We start from the raw sequence: 9,428 nt of genomic DNA, 5'->3' as shown, positions 1-9,428 counted from the left end.
TCCTTCCTTCCTTCCTTCCTTCCTTCCTTCCTTCCTTCCTTCCTTCCCTTTACTGCCCCTTAAGTCAATCTCATACATTCTCCAACTATTAAAAATGCATACAATAGCACTCTAATGTCATATAAAGCCATATAATCAAGACTTTCTTATCCTGCTATTTACCGTTTTCAGTAATGACTTTTTAAGTGGCTGATTGGCTCTTTGGGGTCCTAACCATTCCTGGACTAGATTTTTTTTTTCTTGCTGTCTGTATCTGAGGTATTTTAGACCAAATTCCTTTATGTTGCACTGCTTATTATGTTTCTTACGAAGTAAAATTTCCAGAAAATCTTTAAGAAAAAAATTTCTGCATTCCCTCAATGGTATAAGGTTGCCAGGACTGCCATTTACATCTGTCTCTTTATCACCACCTGCTGGAGAACTCACTGCATGGCTTATGAAGTCATCTTAACTGGCCTTCTATGGAAAACAAAGAGGCAGTTTGGGATATTTTCTAATACCTCTGACATTACAGAATTACATTGTACTGGAGAGAGGCAAGTTGCTTGAATGAATGAGAAGATCCCTGAGACTATTTTTCACTACATTTTATATTACATATTATAAATTGCATAATATTATATATTGCAAATAATGGAGTTCTTGGGAATTAAAGCTAAGTGGACCATGAAGTTTTGATTAAAAGTGTCCGCCATTATTTACTCAGCTTTTCAAACCATATGGATTCACATGCAGGACCCTAACAGAATATTTAAAGCAAGTTTTGAAATTTGTAAACTAAAAGACATTTCTAAAAATTCCACTATGATATCTTTATAATAACTTCTATAGTCTTAATCAGAATTTTTGGAGGCCCCTCCCAATTCTGTGTCATTACTTTAGTTGTTCATGTCCATTTCCCTCCTGTCAGTCCCTTCTGTAAGCATCTCTTTACATTTATTCTTTCATTACGCTCTTTTATTTATTTATTTTTAAAGTTTATTTATTTTGAGAGAGAGAGAGAGAGCATGCACACATGTGAGCAGGGGAGGGGCAGAGAGTGGGAGAGAGAGAGTCCCAAGTAGACTACACACTGTCAGTGCAGAGCCTGATGCACGGCTTGATCTCACAAATTGTGAGATCATGACCTGAGCCAAAATCAAGAGTCAGAAGCTTAACGAATTGAGCCACCCAGGTGCCCCTATTTTTAGTTTTTTGAAGAATCTCCATACTATTCTCCAGAGTGGCTGCACCAGTTTGCATTCCCACCGGCAGTGCAAGAGGGTTCACTTACTCTGCATCCTTGCCAACCCCTGTTGTTTCTTGTGTTGTTAATTTTAGCCATCCTGAGAGGTGTGACGTAGCATCTCATCATGGTTTTGATATGTATTTCCCTGATGATGAGTGATGTTGAGCATCCTTTCATATGTCTGTTAGCCAAATGGATGTCTTCTTTGGAAATGTATCTATTCACCCCTTCTGCCCATTTCTTAACTGGGTTATTTGTTTTTTGGACATTGAGTTTGATAAATCTTTATAGATTTTGGACATTAACCCTTTATCAGATATGTCATTTGCAAATATCTTATCTTTTTCCATAGGCTGCCTTTTTGTTTCATTGATTGTTTCCTTTGCTGAGCAGAAGCTTTTTATCTTGATGAGGTCCCTATAGTTTATTTTTGCTTTTGTTTCCCTTGCCTCCAGCGATGTGTCTAGTAAGAAGTTGCTCTGGCTGAGGTCAAAGACGTTGCTGCCTGTGTTCTGCTCTAGGATTTTGATGGTTTCCTGTCTCACATTTAGGTCTTTCATCCATTTTGAATTTACTTTAGAGTATGGTGAAAGAAGGTGGTCCAGTTTCATTCTTCTGCATGCTGTTGTCTAGTTTTCCCAACACCATTTGTCGAAGAGACTTTTTCTTTTGGACGTTCTTTCCTGCTTTGTTGAAGATTAGTTGACCATATAGGTGCATGTCCATTTCTGGGTTTTCTATTCTGTTCCATTGATCCATGTGTCTGTTCTTGTGCCAGTGCCATACTGTCTTGATGACTACAGCTTTGTAACATAGCTTGAAATCTGGAATCATGATGCCTCCAGTTTTGTTTTCTTTTTCAAGGTTGCTTTGGCTATTTGGGGTCTTTTGTGGTTCCATACAAATTTTAGGATTCTTTGTTCTAGCTCTGAAAAATGCTGATGGTATTTGGGTAGGGATTGCATTAAATGTGTACATTGCTTTAGGTAGTAGAGACATTTTAACAATGCTTGTTCTTCCAATCCTTGAGCATGGAATGATTTTCCATTTCTTTGTGTCCTCTTCAGTTTCTTTCATTAAGTGCTCTATAGTTTTCAGAGTACAGATACTTGGCCTCTTTAGTTAGGTTTATTTCTAGGTATCTAGGAATAAATTGTATTTGCAATTGCAAATGGGATCAATTCCTTGATTTTTTTTTTTCTGCTGTTTCTTTGTTGGTGTATAAAAATGCAACCAATTTCTACACATTGATTTTACATCCTGCAACTTTGCTGAATTCATGTATCAGTTCTGGCTTTGTGTGTGTGTGTGTGTGTGTGTGTGTGTGTGTGTGTGAAGTCTTTCAGGTTTCCAACATAGAATATTATGCCATCTGCAAATAGAGAAAATTTTACTTCTTCCTGGCCAATTTGTATGCCCTTTATTTCTTTTTGTTGTCTGATTGCTGAGGCTAAGACTTCCAGTACTATGTTAAATAGTAATGGTGACAGTGGACTTCCTTGTCTTGTTCCTGACTGTAGGGAAAAGTCCCTCAGTTTTTCCCCATTTGGGATGATACTAGCTGTGGGTCTTTCATATATGGCCTTTATGATGTTGAGGTATGTTCCATCTATCCCTATTTTGTCGAGAGTTTTTATAAAAAATAGATGCTATATTTTGTCAAATGCTTTTATGCATCTATTGACAGGATCATATGGTTCTTGTCCTTTTTAAAAATTTTTCATTTAATTTATTTCTTTAATTTACATCCAAGTTAGTTAGCATATAGTGCAACAATGATTTCAGGAGTAGATTCCTTAATGCCCCTTACCCATTTAGGCCACAACCCCTCCAGTAACCCTCTGTTTGTTCTCCATATTCAAGAGTCTCTTTTGTTTTATCCCCATCCCTGTTTTTATATTATTTTTGCTTCTCTTCCCTTATATTCATCTGTTTTGTATCTTAAAGTCCTCATATGAGTGAAGTCATATGATATTTGTCTTTCTCTGACTGACTCATTTTGCTTAGCATAATACCCTCTAGTTCCATCCACGTAGCTGCAAATGGCAAGATTTATTTTTTATTGCTGAGTAATACTCCATTGTGTATGTGTGTGTGTGTGTGTGTATATATACACACACACACACACACATATCTATATCTGTAGATATAGATATAGATATAGATATAGATATAGATATAGATAGATATAGATACCACATCTTCTTTATCCATTTATCCATCAATGGACATTTGGGCTGTTTCCATAATTTGGCTATTGTTGATAGTGCTGCTATAAACATTGGTGTGCATGTGCCCCTTTGAAACAGCATACCTGTATCCCTTGGATAAATACCTAGTAATGTAATTGCTGGGACATAGGGTAGTTGTATTTTTAAATTTTTGAGGAAACTTCATACTTTTTTCCAGAGTGGCTGTACCAGTTTGCATTTCCACCAGCAGTACAAAAGAGATCCTCTTTCTTTGCATCCTCACCGACATCTGTTGTTGCTTGAGTTGTTAATGTTAGCCATTCTGAAAGGTGTGAGGTGGTATCTCATTGTGGTTTTGACTTGTATTTCCCAGATAATGAGTTATGTTGAGCAGCTTTTAATGTGTCGGTTGGCCATCTGGATGTCTTCTTTGGAGAAGTGTCTATTCATGTCTTTTGCCCACTTCCTCACTGGATTATTTGGGTTTTGTTGGGTGTTGAGTTTGATAAGTCCTTTATAGATTTTGGATACTAACCCTTTATCTGATATGTCATTTGCAAATATCTTCTCCCATTCTGTCGGTTGCCTTTTAGTTTTGCTGATTGTTTCCTTCGCTGTGCAGAAGCTTTTTATTTTGATGAGGTCCCAGTAGTTCATTTTTGCTTTTGTTTCCCTTACTTCTGGAGACGTGTTGAGTAAGAAGTTGCTGCGGCCAAGGTCAAAGAAGTTTTTGCCTGCTTTCTCGTTAAGGATTTTCTTTCTTCCTGTCTTACATTTAGGTCTTTCATCCATTTTGAATTTATTTTTGTATATGGTGTAAGAAAGTGGTCCAGGTTCATACATCTGCATGTCGCTATCCAGTTTTCCTAGCTGAAGAGACTGTCTTCATTCCATTGAATAGTCTTTCCTGTTTTGTCAAAGATTAGTTGGCCATACATTTGTGGGTCCATTTCTGGGTTCTCTATTCTGTTCCATTGATCTGAGTGTCTGTTTTTGTGCCAGAACCATACTGTCTTGATGATTACAGCTTTGTAATACAGCTTGAAGTCTGGGTTCTTACCCTTTCTCTTATTAATGTGGTATATCACGTGGATTGATTTGTAATACTGAGCCAGCCCTGCAGCCCAGGAATAAGTCCTACTTGATCATGATGAATAATTCTTTCAGTGTACTGTTGAATTCAATTTGTCAGGATCTTGTTGAGAATTTTTGCATCCATATTCATCAGGGATATTGGCCTGTAATTCTCCTTTTTAGTGGGGTCTTTGTCTGGTTTTGAAATCAAGGTAATGCTGGCATTATTGAATGAATTTGGAAGTTTTCCTTCCATTTCTATTTTTAGAACACTTTGAGAAGAATAGGTAGTAACTCTTCTATAAATGCCTGATAGAATTCACCTGGCCCACGACTCTTGTTGAGTAGCCTTTTACAAGTGCAAGTCAGACTGGGGCACCTGACTGGCTCTGTCAGTGGAGCATGCAACTCTTGATCTTGAGGTTGCTTGTTTGAGCTCTGTATTTGATGTATAAATTACTTAAAAGTAAAAATCTTTAAAAATGCAAGTCAGACCACACCACCCATATTTAAGCCATTCACATTGCATGATCCTTTCACAAGGGTCCCTGCCACCCTCGTATTCACCCTTCCACCCCAGCCACACACCCATCACAGCATTCTTCTGCTCATACTTTCACCCTTACTATTTTCTCTGCTGGACTCTTTAGCTAGTTTTTGTATGACTGGATCCTCCCTTCATGTCTCAGAATAAATGTCACTGTCACAGAAAAAGTTTCATGCACTCTTAAGTAGATCCCCATCTCTCATAGCACACTGTTCATTTCCTTTGGAAAAATCATCGCATTTGGTGGTTTAATTTATTGACTTATCTACTGTGTGTCCAGCCACCAGAACAAAGCTCCTTGATGATTGAAACCTGTCTTCCTGGTTCACTGACAGATCCTTATTAACTATTGTAGTTTATGACATAAAATAAGCCACAGTATACATTTATTTAATGAATGATTATTTTAGTTGTTCTGTTATTTATCCAGTTTTCAAAAATGATCATATTCTTTATCTCACATTTCCAAAGTCTCAACTCTACTTTAACTATTGTTTTTGCCCTCTTTTATCTTGTTTATTTCACTTGATTTGTGATTTTACATTAATGAGACTAATTAAAAATACAGTATCTACATTTATGATATCTTTTCACCAGTTTCAACTTTTTTATTATACTTAATTTTATTTTATTTCTTAATTCTGTTAAGGCATTCATTTAAAAATAATTGTTGTTTTAGTACCATCTTATTAATGTATTATTATTACCATTTATGTTAATAAATCCTTATTTATTTTAATCTCATAAAATAGTTTCCATCTGCTTAAAAAAATTCCTGACTTTCAGCACTTCTTTCTTGTTTGCTTTTAAATGGAGAGCAGCAGCATTTGGTACACAGAAGTGGTGCCAGAGATGCTCCCTATTGGCAGGGATGAGGTGGCTAGAAATCTTTATTATTCAATTCTTCCATAGGTTCTATTTTTCAAAAAGGATACCTGTTTTTAAACCTCAATATTAAACTTATTCCAAATCTGGGTGGCAGTATTGGATATCCCCATTTTCACACAGTAAGTAATTCATACATGGAAGCTGATTGCCACTAAGATAAAACTTGGTAATGGCTTCTATCTAAGTTATAGCTTGATTTAGAATGAGGTTCTAAAAACCACCATATAGAAAACAAGACACTTTTTAGAAATATCCATAGCATAGATAGAAAAGACTGGAAAAAATCCAAATTCTTCTGAATATGCCTGATATGAACAGAAGCACAAGAGATGGATCATATGCAAACTATTAGAATTTTAATATGTTGATCTGTTCTAAGAATTAATTTGGAAAAAAAATAATTTTCTTTCTTGCCAAGTTTGGAATAGGAAAGAATACTCCCTGAGGGGAGATTATTTTCACCTGTGCTCCCACGTTATGAAAACTAAGAGTAAAACAGGCAAGGTAGTACTTATCCCCTCTAGATTATTAGGAATGAGTCCCTTGTGCCCTGACAATTGAAATGCTTTCTTCCTTTTCATCTGTTTGATTTCATGTTTCCTTCAAGGAACTGGATGGGGAACATAGCTCCAGAGCTCTAGATTCTAGGAAACATTTTCACTACCTAACTTTGGTAAGATCTAGCTACTCACAGAAGAGCCCGTGTCATTAAGAAGCAGTGTAGGAGGGGCGCCTGGGTGGCGCAGTCGGTTAAGCGTCCGACTTCAGCCAGGTCACGATCTCGCGGTCTGTGAGTTCGAGCCCCGCGTCGGGCTCTGGGCTGATGGCTCGGAGCCTGGAGCCTGTTTCCGATTCTGTGTCTCCCTCTCTCTCTGCCCCTCCCCCGTTCATGCTCTGTCTCTCTCTCTGTCCCAAAAAAAAAAATAAAAATTAAAAAAAAAAAAAAAAAAAAAGAAGCAGTGTAGGAGGTCCTAACTCTTCCAGTTACATATGATGTCCTTGCTACTCACGTTAAGAAATTCCCAAATCCCTTTCTGATATCACAGATGCCAAGGTTGATTTCTCTTTGTAGCTAATTCTACTGTCAGCAGCCATAGGACATCACTGCCAAGCCCCCTCCATACGTAGACTTGCACCTCTGCAAAGGGATTGGTTTAGAAAACCTACATGTTTTCCCACCACATAGAAATGGTTAGCTATGCAGTACCTTAGACAGGATCAGCTAGGTCTGTCTAGCTGTTGTGTCCTCAGCAAATACACTATGGCAGAATCCTGAACTCCCAAAGCTACAACAAATGAAAACACATGCATCTTTTATAATCACATAATTCTACATTCTAGAACATACCCCCACAATGAAGAAAATTCTTCGAATCTGGAGGGATGGACAATAAAGTTTGTGACCTCATAAATGGAAATTCATCTAGGTTCCAGTGATTATTTCAGCATTAACTGTTTTGAAAAATAAGGTCATTTCTTCCCAATCTTAATAAAGTTTCTTGAATCTAATTTAGTGTGCCCAAATATACACGTCACCTTTGTAGGAGTAAATGGATGTCATCAGATGGTTTGTCCCAATTCAGTAGTTTCTTTATATTTTCATATGTGTATACATCCATGCACATGCCTGTGTGAATCTATAAAATGCCATTAATACATGCACAGGTGTTAATGTATATATTTCCAATGTCCTGAATTTTAATTGTGAATGATTTAAATACTAGAAACCATAAATTATGATGAAAGTTATGGTAATGCCTAATTCTTGGGCAATCTGAACTGGGAAGATTATACCCCCATGGCTCATGTTTCTAGGGACAGCTATCCTAATAGAAGAGAGGAACAAATGATCAAATCAATTTATTACTCAGTGTTAGTTTATAGGGTTGCTGTAACAAATAACACAAACTGAGTGATTTAAACAGTATTAAAAGTATTAGCTCATCTGTCTGGAGGCTACCAGTGTGAGATCAAAATGTCAGCAGAGTTGGTTTCTTCTAAGGGCTAAGAGAATCTGATCCATGCCTTTCCCCTAACTTCTAGTGATTTTTCTAGCAGTCTTTGTTGTTCCTTGGCTTGTAGAAGTGTCATCCCTATTGCCCTCATCATTGCATGACGTACTGTCTGTGTACATTTCTCTGTGTCTAAATATTTCCTTTTAATAAGGACATCAGTTGTCTTAGACAAGGGCCCACTCTAATGACCTCATATTAACTAATTACATTTACAATGATCCTATTTTTATATAAGGTCACATTTTGAGATAGTGGGAATTATGACTTCAACATATGAATTTGGGGGGTTATAGTTCAACCCATAACACTCAGTTATAGGTTTTGTATCTCTTCAACTAATTATTGTGAAATTATTCCCCAAAGTGATTACACCAACTCACTCCCACCAGCGGTGTCTGAGTATTCTTGTTGTTCCACTTGGCATTGACAACACTTGGTATTGTCAGTCTTTAATTTTTATCCATAAGATGGCAGTAAAATTATGGTTATTTTTCATTTTCTTGATTATTAGAGAGGTTGAATCTTTTTCATGTTTATTGATTGTTCCTGTTTCCATTTTTTGTCAATTGCCTATTCTTTTCCTTTGCCTTTTTTTCTATTGTATCCATTAAAAATATATTTATTGCTTATTATGTGCCAGGTACTATTTTAGGCATTTCATATACGGTAGGAAAAAATTTCCATCCACATATGGTTTATATTCTAGAAAGGGTGATGCACAGAAACAATATAAGTAAGATAATTAGATAGCATATTAGAAGGTGATAAAGACTATGAAGAAAACAAAACAGAGAAGAGAACAAGGAGCTCATGGTAATTTGCAATTTTAAATCTCATGGCCAGGGCAGGCCACACTGAAAAGGTAATATTTGAGCAAACACTTGAAAGAGGTGCAAGCCGGACCTATGTGCCATCTGGTAGAAGGGTTTTCCAAGAAAAGGCTTAGAAGAACAGCTACCTAAGCAGGGAAAGGCGAATAGGAGGTTAGGCCTGAGAAGTGAGAGGCTGTGGGGGGCTATCTTGGTCAGGGACTTATAAGCAGATGAAAGGACTTTGGCTTTTACATCTTGAGTGAAAACCTATGGGAGAATTTTGAGCACAGTATGTTCGAGAAGGATTATTGTAGCTACTGGGTTGAGAATAATAACATGAAATAAAAAATCAGTAACAATCACGTGTATGTGGTGCTATGTTTCATGCACTGGGCCAGGCGCCTTACATATTTAAAGTCATTTAATCTATTCCAGAGTGCAAGGCAAGAATGGAAGGAAGCAGAGAGACCTGTTCTGGTTAATAGTAATCTTCTTACTGATTTATAGAAGTTCCTTCTTATTCCAGGTGCCACTTATCTTTTGGTGATTTTATGTGGTTGGAAATACCTTTTTCCATTCTGTGGGTTGTTTTACTATTTGTTACACGTTTTGCTACTCAGAATGAATATATATATATATATATATATATATATATATATATATATATATATA

General features: G+C 36.7%; 1 protein-coding gene across 3 annotated transcripts in view; it reads right to left on the bottom strand.

The window, feature by feature from the left end:
• The window catches only part of ASB15 (ankyrin repeat and SOCS box containing 15), a 56,099-nt gene extending 48,855 nt beyond the window's left edge, over positions 1–7,244 (bottom strand). For all 3 annotated transcript variants that reach the window (XM_049641762.1, XM_049641763.1, XM_049641765.1), the window contains exon 1: positions 7,137–7,244. The gene's annotated coding sequence lies outside the window, so the exon portion shown is untranslated. The remainder of the gene's footprint in view (positions 1–7,136) is intronic.
• Between the last annotated feature and the right edge of the window lie 2,184 nt (positions 7,245–9,428).

Source organism: Panthera uncia, chromosome A2 (assembly GCF_023721935.1).
Source record: "Panthera uncia isolate 11264 chromosome A2, Puncia_PCG_1.0, whole genome shotgun sequence".
Lineage (NCBI taxonomy): Eukaryota > Metazoa > Chordata > Mammalia > Carnivora > Felidae > Panthera > Panthera uncia.
This window is presented reverse-complemented; position numbering and strand designations above follow the sequence as displayed.